The sequence below is a fragment of the Topomyia yanbarensis genome, chromosome 2 (assembly GCF_030247195.1).
Source record: "Topomyia yanbarensis strain Yona2022 chromosome 2, ASM3024719v1, whole genome shotgun sequence".
In the NCBI taxonomy this organism is placed as follows: Eukaryota; Metazoa; Arthropoda; class Insecta; order Diptera; family Culicidae; genus Topomyia; species Topomyia yanbarensis.
The window spans coordinates 47339094-47357660 of NC_080671.1; the positions used below are offsets into that span (position 1 = coordinate 47339094).

At 35.2% G+C, this 18567-nt stretch overlaps 1 protein-coding gene across 6 annotated transcripts in view; it reads left to right on the forward strand.

Moving 5' to 3' along the window:
• LOC131684436 (LIM domain transcription factor LMO4) overlaps positions 1–18567 on the forward strand; it is a 1051444-nt gene that overhangs the window by 233615 nt on the left and 799262 nt on the right. For 2 of the 6 annotated variants that reach the window (XM_058967297.1, XM_058967299.1), the window contains exon 2: positions 7155–7659. The exons of the other annotated variants lie outside the window; for them this stretch is intronic. The gene's annotated coding sequence lies outside the window, so the exon portion shown is untranslated. The remainder of the gene's footprint in view (positions 1–7154; positions 7660–18567) is intronic. 6 annotated transcript variants of the gene reach the window in all.

An 18567-nucleotide genomic window follows, 5' to 3' on the forward strand; every position in this document is an offset into this window, starting at 1 on the left:
TGATGGTGAATTGGAAAAGTTTTCCGATTTAATCGAACCGGTGAATTATTCGTGTGCATGTGTGTGGGGAGGTTTTTGTTTCGATCTCCGATCGAAATGTGTGTAATTTGATTTTGACTCTAGCTAATGCGGATAAAATCAAGTCAGGAAAATGCGATAAACTGTACGAAAAAAAGCTATTTGATTGGAGACGCTTTCATTTAGAAATTTAATCAAACTTTTGACTTGTTGAGTGAGATTTCTGTTTCTAGATTTTTGGAGAGAACAGTGGAAGTTATTTGATCTGAAGATTAAAATGTGCTGTCATGGGTTATAGGTTTTTGGGTAGCACCTTTTGCTCACATTTCAGTTATTTGTGACTACTTACAATGTGTACCAATGACGGTACAATAAGAAACTTAAGATTAATTTCAGCTGATCGACTGTAACTATGGTTACTGTTGCCATTAAAACGTTTACACGCTCGGTATAAGTAGAATTTTCGGTGATATGATCAGATGATTTGATGAACAGTATCACCCTATCATAAAATTCAGGAAATGTAACGCTAGTGAAATTAGCCAATTGTGGCTTACTTTGGCATACATTTTACAAAATTTACTATTATAAAATTATGCTAGATTTATCATAAAAGTTTAATTCCACAATATGTACAATGTATGCCTTCTTCAAGTATTATGGCATATTCGTTTTTGACAGTGCACTACACCGGTGTAGTCGGTACTACACTCATTCAAACTTGGGTGTAATCAGTCTATCTCTTTCTGTGCACTACACCGGTGTAGCACAAAGAAAAAACGAAAACGCCATTAGATTACGCATTGCTTCCATAGTGTAGAGATAAATTTAGCAGGTTGGCGAGAGCAACTAAATATTCGAAATCAAATTATCCATTTTGTATTTTCTTATTTCTATCGCGCGATACAAATATGATTTCAAAATTGAACTAAAATGCTAAAATATGCGCTATCAAAACTACTCGAGCTGGGTGTTTTAGAACCTATTTTATTTGCGTTTACCCTATTAGACATACATAAGGAATAATGCACGCTAGGCATAATGGACGATTGGCATAATGGACTATCGGCCTAAATTATCATGTTGATGTATCGCATAAAACTTATTTTTTGGATAGAGATAGCGTCTGGTGGTAAGAACGTGAATTGTGCCTTGTCAAATTACGTTGGAAGCTGGCCAAACTCGATTAACAGTTTATTCTGCTGTATAAGCTTGAAGAAGTCTTTCCTCAAATAAAAGAAGCGCGCAAAACGCTTTGTATGATGAAACTCATTAGTATTCAGGTATAGAAATATGCTTTGATTAGTACATACATCTATGCATGTTGCAATTGACTAAGAAGAAACTATTAGCTTTAAAGAACAGCTCATGAAATGAAGAATGATAAATTTTATTATTTATTCATTCATTCATTACACGAGTATACAAATACTGCTACTTCAATAATGTTTTCCTCCTATTTTATTCAGTTCAACGATTATATTCTTGTTACCATCAAAGCAAAACTACGCAATCTGTCTGAAGTGAGGACGAAATTTCTCCAAATATTGTGACGTGTTACCGAAATAGACAAGGTAAACCGCAATTCTATCGTTGTGAAGCGTAGCGTACGTAGCTTGTTAGTCGTTAAATAACGGCAGGAACTTTAATAAACAAATAAAAGCGAGCAGCGTTGCAAATGATCAAGAACAGTTCCGTTTTATATATAGAATTAGTATAGCTTTCATAAAATGCCAAGAACGAGCAAATCTGAAATTGTTCTGAATATTCTAAAAGATCGATGTTTCGATCCATTTGGTTTGTCCTGTCATCGTAAACGAGATCATCTCAGACAAGCTTTAAAACAACATTTGGAAGCTCTAAAGCTAGCCCTTAGAGTATATCCATTATCCAATCCAATTCAAACACCGAAACACTTATTTGCGTGGGCAGTTGAGTCTCCCCTGAACATTTTATTGAGATATACGACGAATAAAGAGTATTTTGAAGAAACACAGAAATCCCAGACGGGATTCGAAAACGCAAAAGCCGTTAAAGGGACCTTAAAATTTCATTGAAGTATACTGCCCATGATCGCATATTTGTCCCGTTTTCTATGGGATTTCCTATCTTTATGGGACTGATATGCGATCATGGGCAGTATACCTGGTGCAAAAAAATAAGGCACGCGCTAAGCACTTTTCTTCACAAGAAGAATTTTATTACATTTCACCATCTTCCAATTTGCTTTAGTTTCGAAGTTTCTCGTGAAAAAATGGACCGTGAAGATGTTAGAGTGAAGTTTACGCAATAAAATTCATCCTAGTCGGAACAGAACATGCGAATGCCTACCAATGACACAACGGAGATGGTTGTGATTCGTTTCAGGAAATGTCGATCTATCAAACGTCGTGCGCTCCGAGTTCTAGGATGCGGTATGACTTGTACTCGAAAATATTCAATATCTTACCACTCGAATAAAACCCTACATTTCAATAAACTGGATTATGAAGGTAATATAATGAAGAACAAAATGATATATTTTTTAATGGGTTTAGCCTGGTGCAAAGGCATGTTTCATCTGATATTTTTGTAAAAAAAATCAGTCTTAAAGTTTATCTAACAACAAGCAAAACAAAAAAACTGACATTAATCGGATCAATACATCGGGAGATAATACATTTCAATTAGGAATAGATTTGGAAGAATTCACTGAATCATGAAAAATTAAAATGTCGATATTTCTGATAGTCAACAAAATCCAAAAATGCGTGTCTATTATGTTGGTTCAAACAAGCGGGACAAAAAATTTCATCGCTTTTGAAGATATCGATTTTTTTTCCTGAAATCCGTGCGGTTTGTGAAAAAATGACTCAAATATGAAAAGAGATTGATATTTTTTGGGATACATGAGTAGTGGAAAATCAAACTAATAGAAGTAAAACAAAAAGAGACCAATAAAATAGAAGAAAAGAACTGGAGGGAAGTATTCAAAGTTGTTTATATTTGGGAACATAACCTTTTTATTTGACGGTTTGGTTCGCGTGGATGATGGTTCTTCAAACTTACTAGGCAGATTTAGAATATTTGAATTGATATGGTACCAATACTTTGGATAGTTCACTCAAATTTTAATTTTAATTCTTTGTGCAATTGGATGATGTTCACTTTCGATTTGTATTTGCATTGGTATGATCCCAATACTTCAGCTAATTCACTTAAGTTTTAATCCATTGTGCAAATTAAATATTTGATTTAGATTATATGTAATGAACCATAGGATATTGCATCGGTCTGAATCTAGTTGAATTGCCAGCAAAAATAATTCAATCTGCCAGTCGTCAGAGTATCCCTTTGCCTCTATCCACCACCTGAAGCACGCGCCGTATTGCTAAAAGATTCTACGGACCACCAGCATCGAAGGTTCCCAAGCTTCAAATCTCTAAGCATAAAAAATTGTAGTCTGGTGTCGTTACTTAGCATGTCCGAAAGTTTTTATAAGTTAAAAGAACAGTCTTCCCGTATTAATAACACTGGAAAAGAGAAAAAATAATCTACGCATGTAAGGGTTAAATATCTTGAATAGTATTGTTCATGTGGCAGTCTCTCGTTAAGGTTATATGGGGAGGTGTACCATATTTAGCATAGATTTTTCTAACCCTAAAACCGAGTCTATGGTTAAAATCTCTACAATATTTTTTTTGTTAATTATAGTCCATTTTGCCAAACGTCCATTATATCTATCATACATTATTCCTAACGTTCTTATGTCCAACAAATTTATGCCGTCGCGCACCTATTCCCTTTCCCTGCAAGCATTGAAAATTGGACTAGCTTTAAAAAAGCTTTAAAATTTCTAGTAAGTGCTGATTTCATATGTTAACTAACAAAAAAAAATTCTATTTATTTTTTCATTATTAATAATTAATTAATTATATTATATTATATTATATTATATTATATTATATTATATTATATTATATTATATTATATTATATTATATTATATTATATTATATTATATTATATTATATTATATTATATTATATTATATTATATTATATTATATTATATTATATTATATTATATTATATTATATTATATTATATTATATTATATTATATTATATTATATTATATTATATTATATTATATTATATTATATCACACTATATTATCTTACATGCATATGATTTACGGGGTGTGGAGGGTGCATCAGGGTATCATTGAAGCTACAACTGGACAATGAAGGAAAAACAGGAAAAGTGCTTAAATTTCTCTCCAACAGTTGTAAGCAATTTGACACGCTGTTCTTCAAACAAGCCATCCCGTGGAAAGCTTGACAACTATCGCGAAATTCGTTATTCAATTTGTTGGATCATATTGCTGGAAGGAAACTCTTTGCATCCCGCGGATACTGAGTAGGTGTAATTGTCTACGGGTCCGCTATTTCCGTTTTGGCCTTTCACACAGTGGCATGATGAATTCAGAATGGTGACGAAATTTGAGCGTGCTGTTAAGTGGAGCCGCATGCAGAGCAAGACTCAAGCTAGGATAGTGGCTACCCAGAAACATATATACACATCAATAATTAATTAATTAATCAATCAATTAATTAATTAATTCATTCATTCATTTATTTATCTATTTATTTATTTAATTACTTATTTATTTATTTATTTAAATAATTATTCATTCATTCATTTATTTATCTATTTATTTATTTAATTACTTATTTATTTATTTATTTATTTAAATAATTACTAATTGGATAATTAATCCAGTTTTGACCGTTAAATGTGTCCAAGTGGCGGCTCGCATCGATCTCTGCTCGTGAAAAAAAATCATTTCCGAAATTCAAGTCCGCAGTCTCTTGTGCTAAAGTGAGCGAGGAAGACCGTTTCTTAAAATTTCTAAATTTCTTTATGTGTTGTGCCTAATTGGAGAAATTTTCGACAAAAAATCTACAAATATCGACAAACAACTCGGTGACGAAGCTTTTTGTAGAACGTCTCAGGAAAAAACATGATTTGTGGCGTTACCTGCCATTCAACTACTTAACCGATTTCATTCAAACTTTGCATACACATTCTATGTAAAAAATGCCTAACCCCTACGTTAAGTTTTTGAGATAAATTTTCAATTAAGAGTTTTTTTTACTCATTTTAAATAAAAATTTGTATTTTCCCCGAAAATATTTTTCTTTAAGTTTCAATAAACTTATCTTAAAACTTTATGACAATCGGATGAAAAATCAATTTTTAACATATCGTTGAAGCAAGTGAGGTCGAGGATTTTTGTTCAATTCAATTCAAACGAATTATTATTACCTTTGAACTTTAAATGGCAATATCTCAAGAAATACGCGACCCATTGGAGTAATTATGAGTTCATAGGAAACAAGCTAACGTTGGCAAGCTAAAGATTTGAGCCTTTTGTGTAGAAACCATTTACGTTTGTTCTATATCAAGAAAAAGCAATTGAGAAATTAAATGTAATGCGTATGATTTACAACCTCTGAGATAGCCTACCATGCATCGCTTATTATGTATCTAACTCAGAGTTTAGTATAACTTCAAGACATGTATGGTAGGGTTCCGAGTATTTACCGCACCCGCTCCGCAAAATCTGCGGCGCGCTGAGGCTTTTTTTCCTGCAAATGCCTGCAAACGCTTCACGAAAATGGAGTCTGAAGAACATCAGCGACGTACACAAATTGTGAATGGACAAATTTGCGATAAGTCGCGTTTTACAACGTACAACGATCGTTTGGCCATCGACAGGAAAGAAGCAAGTGACCAAAAAAAATCTCCGTATAGTGTGAATGATTACAAACGCGTAGTCGAAGCTTTCAAGAGGAATTCCAATAGTTCAGTGAGAGAAGTGGCAAAAAACTGCATTTAAGCTAACGTTTTGTGCAAGATGCAAAAAACGTATAATGCCCAAAAGGCGCCGAATCGCGATGAAGGGTATAATACAGAGGGGAAATCACATACGCGAAAGCTCTACATTCAGCTGTTTCCGAAGCTGCATTGTTTCGTTTTATATGACGAGACTTATGCGAAAGCAGATTGCCGGAAGCTTTCTGAATCCTTTTTCTTCGCTGCTCGTCATAAGTTTGTCATCCTTGAGGAAGTTAGAAGGCAAATGACGTCCAAGTTGTAAAAAATAGTATGATTTGGCAGGCAATTTGCTTGTGTGGAAAGCGGAGCATCCCGTTCGTGAAAATCAGATCAGTTAAGGGGCAGGTGTGCCTGAAAGTCGCAAAAATGAAGGAGGAAATGAAATTGGAAGCTGAAATGAGGAATACATGCATTTCGTCACAAAAATAAATTGACTCAAATGTTGCACACAGGGCAGATCCAAAATAATAGGGGTAGTGTTCGAAATTTCGATTTTAAAATGAACATTGTACAGTACGTAATACGTAAAAACCTCATTTAATGAATTATTGGTGTCAATATAAAATTCATCCGCCACTGATTGCACAAGATCTTATGAGCAATATTAAGGGAAGGTACGTGCATTTGGATATGGCTATGAAACTGAACAAAACGAACATTTTTTTGATCGAAATGAACCACTGCGACCAGTATTTAGATGTATCGTGGTATAAAACGACCATGAAAACTAAGAAGTTTTTTTCCATTTTTTTTCCTGAAAGTTTGCAATCGATAGGTTGGATAAGTGAACCTTTTCATGTGATGCAATTTAATTCCGTACACCGTTGATTCATCTAAATAAAAACTGAAGTTATCAAAATAATTCTTAATTGTGCCCAGTATACTTTCTCAGAGATGTGAAATTTCCGGTCTGTATACTCAGAGCCCTAGAGCCTTTGTTGGTAGAAAGTAGCATACTGCTTTGCTGTGATGTGCAAACATTTATCTAAAACAGGAATGCCATGATAGGATGAAAATTTTAAGCTCAATCGTTATCAGAATGCTGTTCGACATTAAATTTTTTTCAATCTGGTATTATTACGAATTTTAATTGCTGCGTTAAACTCACAATTCCCCTTTCGGTGCGATGGATAATAGATAATAATATTCACTTAAATTTATAGTGAAGGTAAAAGTAAACAATTTTGGTATGTATTTATCACATGTTTTACCAATTGTGATTATTTGTTGGTTTAACTCACCTCGAATTCCCATAGATTAAAATCCGCTTGTATAGATCGAGGCAAAGTGGAATACAAAAAGAAAGTGAAATCCGGAGTTACACATCTGTGGCCAGAGACAATCTCGCGTTCGTTCGGTTGCATATGTCTTTTTTGGATTTAGATGCTACAAATAAATGGAAAAAAATAAAAAAAAAACCAAAACCGTCGTCATCGCTTGCGTCTTTTTGATCGACCTTCTACTTGTTGCGGGTACGTGTGGGGTGTGTTTTTGTGCTTGTACTAGTGCGAGTTGTTGCTGAAATGAAGTGAAGTAAAAGCTGATAAGAAAATAAAATCGTGGGAAGAAGTATCTGCTGTTGTGCCGAGAATGGAATAATACTCGTCACTCAAGCAATGAATGCAGTGAAGATGGAAGCTTAAAAAATATCAAAAATAAAAAAAGACAAAAAGTGAAGAAGATGAGCGATAAAGAGCGCTGAGTTGAAAGACGAAAACCGGTGGACGAAGGAGAAGATCGAAATCAGACGAAAAGAATCAGGTAAATTTTTTGGTGTCTTCTCAAATTTCAATGAAAACAAACATTAGGTCGGCATAGGGAGGTGAGACAGGGAGAGGGGGTTACGACAACAACGGGAGGACCGCGAGGCATGGATGAAGCAACAAGTATAAAGGGAATTGAGACGGAAAGAAGAAAACATTGTTCTATTGATGTGATATTCGCCTTGGTAACAACGGATGAAGTAGCCCGGGATACTTGTTTTGGGTGGACATTTTTCTACCCTTTCTGACCCCTGTGGTGTGACTCGTTTTTGTTTTCGCGACTCACCACTGGCTATCTCTGGAGGTGTTCTTGATGTTCTGCCGGTTTATTGGAATATTAGAAAAAACTGTCTTCCTTTATACATCCATACGGATACGGATGCTAAATAATTAAAGAATGATTTTTAAAATATTACGCTAGTTTTACTGAGTTGTTACATATTCTTACATATTCTCACATACATAATTAGATATAGTCTATAAGAAGCCAAGTGAAAATAGTGAAGTGATGCCGAGTAATTAACGAAATCTGGCGGCACCCTGACGAATAGAGCCAAAATAAGCTCATTTTCTTATTTGTATTGATCTAAAATTGAATACCTTACGGGCTCGTCAAAAATTAACTCAAGTGTTGATCTTTCACGGTTATCTAGTACAGTAAAGACCTGTTTTTATCAGCCCCTTGGCGAATTGTAAGCTGATAAAACAGAGACATTGATAAAATCGGAACATATATTTTTCTGTGTGTTTAATAAACTGAAGCTCTTAAAATATTCTTCTTTGGTCCTTAGATATATCCTCGCAACCTTTTCTGATTATTTATTTTAAGTTCCCCTTAAGGAGGTCTGACAGTGCAAAATTTTTTTAAAAATTAATATCTATATTTTTGCATTTTTCGGATCTCTAAGATAAGAAATATATGCCCAAGAAAGGATTTACTCGAATTCAACTTGGTTCTTCTGCTAAAGACCATCAAACTAACAACTATCAATTTTCATATGAAGCTGATAAAATCGGGGGTAGATGAAATCGGGGGCTGATAAAATCGGGTCTCCACTGTATTGTTTACATGAAGTGGGATGTTCATGGTGTCAGGAGGTTAGCCACGATTTTCGTAATTTCCAAGTACATTATCGTGATATTTTTTTCTTGAGCTTACTACCAGAATTTTTGGGCGGAGTACCGTGACAATATGTACGGGATCATGAAAGCGTATCCGATCAGCCGTGTATTATGGTTTTGTGCACTAATTCTTTAACACGAGTCTGTAATGTTATTTTGGCACTCAGCGTAATTTTCAAGATTTTATCAAATAAATAACTACATTGGAGGTCCGAATAGTTTTCTTAGATCTAATGCTCGTCCCTATGACTGGTTGCCAGGAGCATGATTCAATTATGTAATTTTTGATGAAACATTTCACGAAATGAAATGAAATGCATGAAAAATATTCTAAATTTTGTAATTCCGGAATCGGAACTCCGACCGACAACAAATCAATTGCAGGTAGACCACCCAATGTACCAGTCCGAGATATGCTGGCAACTCGTGATTTCCCCTATATGTCCCTTATTTATACCTTCATAAAAACGATAAATATCCCAATTTAGCCCCTCTCTTTTATTTCTCGTTTTTAGAGTTTCCTCCTGCCTTGTGGAACCGATCAGCTCCAGAGTGCCACTATGTAACCGCCGTCGCCCTTACCACTACGCCTGCATAGAAGGAAACTGAAGCGAGAGCGACTCGAGGTCCGATGACTTTTGAAGGATTCCCCGCGGGTCCGAAGAATACCATCCGCCAATCCGGTACTCGACGACTTACTAGACTGAGGCGCAAATTTGATACGCTGATCTCCCTCCCCCCCCCCCCCCGCCGTTCGAGCGAAAGTTGCAAGTTTTGCTCTTCTTTCCCTGTCTCTCCCCTGTCTTTGATACAACTGCTGCTACACTGATGCGGAAATAAGCCACCCTTTGAATATCTTGACCAAGCATAAGTTTTAGTTAAAAAATTCAAATTAGTATTCTGTATTCCTAGTTTTAAGATAGCTATAATTTTTACTCTTTATTGAAACTCTTGTCCTCCATCTTGTAAATAGAATTGAATCCCTAGTTTTAAGATTTCTGTGAAATTTCTCATAAATATTTGTTCCCCCTTTTGTGTACTAAACTATATTGTTAGTTTTAAGATAACCGTAAAATATTTCGTAAAATACTATTACTCCCCCTCTTGTATATCAAAGTGAATCCCTTGTTTTAAATTTTTTTCATAAAAAAATCTTTTGGCCCTCTTTTGTATATTGAATCTTATTTCTAGTCTTAAGATAGCTGTAAACTTTCTTTTCCTTTGTAAAAAAAAATATTTCAACATTGTAACCTCCTAGTTTTAAGATATCCAAAATGTAAAAACAAAAGCATTTGGCACCGCCAAGCTAACGCATTTGTGCCTATCAAATAAACGAAATGAATAAAAAAAAAAAAAAATCAATTGCAGCCGATGGGAAGATTGCACCTTTCATTAGAGACTAAGTTTCTGAAAATACGTCGCCCCATCTCTAAGAAACAGGTGCCATGTATATATACACACAGCCTTTATTCAATCTTGATGAGCTGAGTCGAATGGTATATGACACTGGGGCCTCTAGGCCGGGATTAGGTTAACGATTTTCAGAGAGATGGCATAGCTTTTCTATATGAGAAAGGAAAACAACGAAATTTCAAAGTGTTACTCAAATTTTCGGTACTTCGCGATGCAACTGGACGCACATAATCATTAGTAATAGTTCTGTAGGTTAATAATTAGGATGATTTTCCATCTCCAGTATAGAAATGCTTCGAAGGACAAACTCACAATATCACATTATTGTAGCAAAGTGACTCTATATACGAGATGTAGAGAGTGCGGCATCTTTCCCGACCGCGGCCACTGTCTCTAAATTGGTGAAGGTGAAGGGAGGAGGTGTAAGGATAATTGAGTGGGGGGAGGGTGCAACACCCAACTACATATTTCATCTTCCATTTGAGACTTGGTTTGAGAAATTCGGCTCAGTCATCACCGAAGAATCGATGTGACTTTAATTATGAAATATTTCTGGAGCCCGGAACTTCCGGAATTGTCGATCGCGGACAAGCTATTCAAAAATGATTGGCCATTAGTGATCTTGAGCTGCAAATCGAGGTAATTGAATATCAATTTCAACAGAATTTTAATCTCTCAGGTATTACGATTGTACCGGTTTATATAGGAAACTACGGAACCAAAATTCAGATCTGAATGAAATTTAATAGCAGTTAATGAAAGAATTGTATTTGAAGTCAAGTTTGCGAAAATCGGTGAAGAAATCGCTAAGGAATAGGTGTTATTTTAACTTAGAAACTTGCCAATGTTCCTCGGGGCCTCAAGAGCCGTTATAGGTGGCCAATGTGATCAAAGCTACTTTGATTGGTCATTAGTTATTTTTTGGTCATTTGGCATCAAAACTATAAACTCAATTCCTGAAATCTCATGTGATCCCTCCCCTCCCCCCTCCGTTTTTTGCTCTGACTTATATTGGACTTCTACATGTGACCGGATGATTTAGTTTACATTTCTGGAACCATATAACCGATCCGTATGAAATTTTATGGCAATGTGGAGATAGCATCCCTTTCATTTAAGACGAATTTTGTGAAAATCGGCCCAACTATTTCCGAAAAAGTGATGTTTGGTTCGTAATTTTGGAAGATGGCCATTTCTCTCGGAACTGTCGGACTTTTTCTGGTGGTAAATGTGGCCAACAAGACTTTGAAAAGGGGCGGGGGAGAAAGATTGATAGGATGTGTAACAAACCGCATTTTATACCTTTCATTGGATACTTGGTTTGTGAAAATCGGTTCAGTCATCACCAAATTACCGATTTCACTTTAATTCGGGAGTATGCCTGAAACCCGAGACTTCCGGAGTTGTCGATAGTGGAGAGTAACTTCAAAGAATCTGTTTCGAATAAGACCATATTGCAACAACATGGACGAACCCGTTACATTTTCTTAAATGCGCGGAAGAATTTAATGGGAAAGAATTCACTTCGGAATCCACAAAATGCGTGAACTACTGTAATAGGAACATCGCCAGGAACTCATCTAAGCACAATCAGTCCGCAATTGATTATTCTTCGTTCAGATTTATCTGAAAAGGCTAAAGAAATATCGTCAACGAATCGACTAGATCTATTGCATAGCAATCAGCCCAACCTGTTATCGCTATCAATTTTGGACTAGTCGATACTCCTGCTCTATCATTACCTTTATATGCCCACCGGAAGTTAGGATTGATACTGCACCACACTGTACTCAGATTGAATTGCAGGTCAACGAGGAATCATAATACAGCACCTCAGACTTGGATGACGTCACAGTAATAAAAGAGCTACTAGACACTTTAGCTCAGCCAGGGAAAATTACCACCTCCTCCGAAGGTGGATACTACTATTGCTATCAATCACTCTCAATGTACACGCTTTCATCGGATGATAATATGTGTGGACTTCGAATATATTACAAAAACGTGAGAGGATTTCGAACGAAAATCGATGAATTTGCTGCCACGGATTTTGAATATGACGTGATTGTTTTAACTGAAACATGGTTGAATGATCAAATCAACTCGATTCAACCTTTTAGGACTAGGTTGCACCATTTACCGCAATAATCGTGACCCATCAAGTACTGCAAAAACGCGAGGTGGTGGCGTTCTTATTGCTGTATCCAACCACCTATCGTCAAAACGGAACACAATCTACAACAATGGTATTCAGCAACTGTGGGGAAATATTTGCATTCAAGATGGTACTGTATGTGTAGGTGTTGTGTATCTTCCTCCGAGCTTTGCTGCTGACGCTAATGTTATTCAAGCGCATGTCGATACAGAGCTTGATATCACCAACTCCCTGTAACCGAACGCCGCTCATTTACGGTTTGGCGATTATAACCAGCAAGAGCTTGTCTAAAAGATTAATAGATAAATAAATAAGTGATCACGACTTGTAATGTTGCATATGGATCATTCCACGTCAGATTTACAACCAATATTTTAATTCCTTCGAAAAAAATTTCTTGCATTTTTTAGTCTAAAATAATTGATATGTATTTTTTGTTTTGGCTGAATATGATATTTTTTTCCAGTTATTAGTATTTTAACTTTTGAAGTTGATAAAATTAAACATTTTTCAATCTCTGATAACTCCGAAATGATTTGATATATGGAAAAAATATTAAATAAAAAAAGTTGTGTTTTTAAATAAGCTTACCGAAAAAAATTGTAATTGTAATTTGTAATTATTTGAAACAAATTGATTTTTTTTACAAGTTGGACCATTTTCTTACTTATTATTTACTTTAAATATTACGAATCGTGTTAAAAAGCTTGTGTAAAAATTTGGGAGTGGATATCAAAATACTTTGCGAGATATTAAAAACTTAAAACAAGGCTTAGACAATTATAAACATAAAACAAGGCAATTTTACACTAAACGCCCAGTGATAGGTTATAATTGAAATATCTCGTATCATACTTTGAGTTCCATTCTGATATTGTTACATGATCTTCTAATATACTTATGTTATCAAAAAATTGTTTTTAGTGCGACTTAAAAAAATTGCTTTTAACATTTGGATACTACAAAAAAGTCTTGAATTTGCAGAATGCGAGTCATTTCACGTCAGATTTGCAACGAAAATTTTAGTCCCTCCAATTTTTTGTATTCTTTAGCTAAAAATGATCGACACAATTTTTTTGCTTTGGCTCAATATGATATTTTTTCCAAGTTATGAGTTTTTTTTAAATAGAAAATATTGTTTTAATTTCAATAAATAAATTCATTGAAAAATTTTCAATCCCTGATAGCTCAGAAACAATTAGATTTGTGGAAAAAAGCATTAAATAAAAAAAGTTGCGTTTTCGCTTGATCTTACTGGAATTTTTTTGTAATATGGTTTGTTATGTAATTTATGTATTCTGCAAATGTTAGAAGCAAATATTTTTTTAAGAGTTAGAAGAAAAAAAAATTTTTTATGGCTTTTTCAAATAATTTATAATTATATAGAGAAGATTATGTGAAAATTTCAGAATGGAACTCGAAGTATTTTACGAGATATTTCAATTATAACAGGCCTATTACTGTTTGTTTAGTGTAAAATTACCTCGTTTTAAGTTTACAATTGTAATATCTCGCAGTTTTTCAACATGATTCTTAATATTTAAAGAAAATAGAAAAGTGAAAAAAAATTGTTCAAACTTTTAAATAAATCAATTTGTTTCAAATAATTGTGAATTCCATAAGTTATATAACGAACAAAAAATTTTTGTAATTTTTTTCGGCTAGCTCATTTGAAGACGCAACTTTTTTAATTAACATAATTTCCATATATCGAATCGTTTCCGAGCTATCAGTGATTGAAGAATATTCAATTTTATTAACTTTAAAAGTTTAAAAACTAATAACTTGAAAAAAATATCATATTCAGCCAAAATAAAAAATACGTATTAATTATTTCAAGCCAAATAATGCAAGAAATGTTTTTGAAAGTAATTGAAATTTTGGTTGTAAATCTGACGTGGAATGACCCATATATTTTAATATGTATTGCATCATTTGGACGTCATGGTGGTATCAATTTATATGGGAATTTGCTGTGTAACCACATTCTTCAACCCGTAAATCCGGAACCGGAAGTCCGATCAAATAATCTATAAGCAGGCATGGGAAGGTTGCACGTTTTATTTTAGACAAAGTTTCTGTAAATCTATCCAGTCATCTCTGAGAAACTGATTTATACACGGAAAAAAATCCGTTCGTAAATTCATGAACAAAGCATCACGATATCAAGAACTAAACGATTTACGAAAATCCTGACCAAGTTCTCGAAATTCTGAATAATAAATCTCGTATTCATGAAACTATTTGTGTTTCCAACAAATTAGTTCAGCCTGAATATATACATGGTGTTACATTCGAAAATTTGGTTGGATTACTGTTGTCGTTCCTTCGACATGTTTAGTTTTTGTTAGCCGCCAGTCACATGATGTTCATGATTTCAGGAGCTTATTCGCGATTTTTCAGATTTCTTATTACGTTACCGTGCTATTTCATTCATAAGTTTACTATCGTTTTTTTTCAGTCAGACTAGCAGGATTCATGATCATGATTTCAGGATCTTAATCGCGAATTTCGTAATTTATGTTCACGTTATCGTTATATTTTAGTCGTGAGTAGAGCGATTCATGTTCATGATTTCAGAATCTTAGTCATTTTTTACATTTTTGTCACGAGTTGTGTGATTCATGTTCATGATTTCACCATCTAAGTCACGATTTTCGTAATTTCTGTTCACGTTATCATGATATTTTATTCTAGACCTTGCTTTCGAATTTGACACATTTTGTGAAATATGTCATGAAAACGATTTGTGGTGCTTAATGCAGTTTTACGTTTTCTGTCCAGACATCACGTTAAATTTAACATAACGTAACGAAAAAAAAGTAGTTGTTACGGTATTCATTATTTACGATTTAGGGAACAATTCTTTCCGTGTATGAAAGATGTGAATGTTGCGGTTTCAGGTTTGCGTAGTAGTGACAACGTACAATCGTGTTTTAAATATTCTACAGATAATTTCTCGTAACTCACCATAAGGAGGGACTAGCTAGCAGAGAGTTAAAATGTATTGTCTAGGATATTCTAACTAGTTCAGGGTCATGTTTTGAATGCTGAAATATGTTTTTGCTTTCAAACTTTCAACATTTTATGACATATACCAAAGTTAAGCTTATTTATAAAAAAAATGCATCTCAATCGATACTTCCCAAGCAAACTTCTGTTTGCGTCTAGGTCAAAGTGGATGAATGCCGTCTGATTATTCAATTTCGTAACATAATTTTGATTTATTATTTTACTTACAAAATACAACAAAGCAGTTTGATTACGCTTCTTAATCATCATCAGCTTCATCGGAAAATACCAAGAACAGCTCATATTTTTTGTGAGTGAATTGTAATGTTTTATTCAATTGTATGAATAACTATTTTATCCGAATGAATTCTCGAAACATGATTTAAAAAAAATGACGCTCTAGATGATTTCCACAGCTCATTCAACCAGTTGCTCGATTCATTCAACTGCTCTTCGCCACCCGTGTCACGATGTCAAACGTAATTTGATTTCGAATTTACCCAACATTAGATTGCCAACCAACAAATTGTCGGCAATGGCTGTGGTCGCTGCTATCTGTGCTGTGCATCGAACGGTACCTGTCTAATCCCATGATCCCTGCCCGGCAGAGATATGAACAGGAATCCATCGAAATTAGCACTCACTACCAGTTAGTACGTATGTTTCGGATTTGAGTCCGTTCGTGTATGTGTGCAAGATAGAGAGAGGGAGAGAGTGAGAGATGGACTGGAAATCTTCTTCGAACAGCGCATTGTAATAAATTCCTAACATCCAATTCAATTAAGCTGATATCAAATTAATTAATGCCTGAGTAATGAACGGAATAAAAGTGGCTTCGGGACTAGCAGGAAGGCGAACCGGTGTGTGTGGGTGTTGGGCTGCTACTAGAAGCCGAGTACGATGCGAATATTACTTCTTCGGTGCGGTTCGGATAAATATAAGATGTGAAACTGGAGAAAGTGTCAGGTTGATGATAGCAAACTTTGTAAGATCCTGCTGGGGAAACTATCGTGAGGATTGAAGAAGGAAAAGCTGAGATTAGGGAAATGTGGAAATCTTCTCTTCCATTGCGTTTATATTGAGCTCATTTGTTGAAGAAGTACGTACACTCACAACGGGAGAGATGTGGGAGTTGAGGACAAAATGTACATAAAACGTTGTTACGAATGTGGAGATGCTGTGTTCTCTAATTGAAAATTTAGTGCACCCTTTTCCCGACCTCCGGGAAGGATTACTAGAGGTAATTGCTGCGGCTCTCCCACCCCCTGCAGCCATCAACTGAGTGTTGTAGTTTTTCGCCTCACACCGGAGGAAGGATTCGTAAGCGCTCTTGCTGCTGTTTGCTGGAACCGCTTTGAAGCAGCTAACTACTAGCAGCAGTACGCTGACTTTATCTCCTCGACGTAGCCAGCCAACTCGAGGCGATGAGCAGTTTGCACCGAACAAAGCGGGGGCAATAACGATAATGGAAAGCCATAAGCAAGGAGCTGAAATTTTTTAATTAATTTTCTGCGATAAATTATTTTAATTAATTTTGATAAGAATTATAATAAATTACAAATGATCCTGAGACGGTGGTCCTCGAGTGCAGCATCGAAACGGCGTCCGGACTGGAAATTTTCTCGCTGTGGCGGCATCCTCCGATAACAACAAACGGCACGGCAGACAGGAAAAGGGTTTCGTATTTCGATATCTTCGAGGATGCTATCTTCTAGGTTATACACGAGACGGTCGCTCTCCTCATCGTTAGCTAGGATGTTGTCAACGGTATCGTTGCGGTTTTGAAAGCAAGATAATTAAACGTTTCTTTTAATTGGTAAACGAAACCTAATTAGAGTCGATTCGATCAATCCACTGGGAGTGGTGTGTGGTATTCTATCATCGTGGTTGGGTCGATTGTTTCAACCTGCTATCAGTTCTGTAGAATCGACTGTTTCTACTGTAATTGGTTCTATCGACCGAACATTTCATTACCGCTATTTCTTATTGTCTGCGTTGAGCACGTCTTGATGATTTAGTGTCAGAAATAAATAGATACAAAAATCAACTGGTAAATATTATCACTAAACTCCACTTGTTAACTTCGGACTTCCTCATTATTTAAAGAATATTGCACAAAACGGCTATTTCATTCGAATTTAGTAATATGCCATTTAAAATCCTCAGTCACACGGAGAGGTTCAAGAAACAGACAACCCCTTTACCCCGCGCACGATCAACTCGAATCGGTGACCGCACCATCGATCTATACTTTGTGAGCGGACATGTAGACGCGGTATTCTTTCATAGAAGATTTGTCGCTACTAACGTCATTTGCTTGCTTTAGACAGAATATCACAATTCTGATCTCATCTGCGCGAGCTTTCCAGATATCTGACACTATTGAATATATCTGCACAAGTTCTTTAAATATCTTTAGAATATTTAGCGAATTATCGCTGATCCGAAAGAAGATCAGATCTGGTTCGACTGAGGTCGATGGTGAATGATGATTTTGAGCGGGAAGTTCCAGGGTCTTCTTTGATGAATCTTATTTGACATCTATTTTAATATCAGCGGGGATTTTTTCAGGAGATTTTCATCATCAGCTGGGTTGATTGGATATTGGGCAGCATATATTGGTGGAGCATCCGTGTGTGATTTAGCGTAGGATGTTTTTGGCTTGCTTTGGATGAATTTTTCATTCAAGCAGCCTGACACAACTTTCTGGGATTTTTCGTTCAATTACAAAGTTCGTACGTGGATTTCTAGCGTTGATTCGAACAATGTGTGGTATGACTAGTGATAGTGGCTTTTATTTCGATTTTAATAGTCAGATAGGAAGGAATATATTGGGAAGAAGTTTCATCAAGTTTCATATGTAGTTGATAATTTCCTTTTTGACGATTCACACGGTTTTGAAAGATAAGTCTCTCATTACCATGAGGCATGATAAAAGATTTGTATTAACTTAACTTAAGTTCGACCAGATGAATGCAAAAGATTAGTGTGCAGGATGTCAAGTTTATTCTTAATGATCATGGTACTTCTAGTTACCGGATCTGAATATTTCAAATCCTTGCTCTCACTTGAAGACTGTAATATTAATCTTTTCATAACTTCCCTTAATCTGTTGCCAGTTGAATGTCGTTAGAACAAAAAAATAATCGAAATTAAATAAAAGTAATAATACTTCTCTGTATTATGACATGAAAAGTTTAGCAA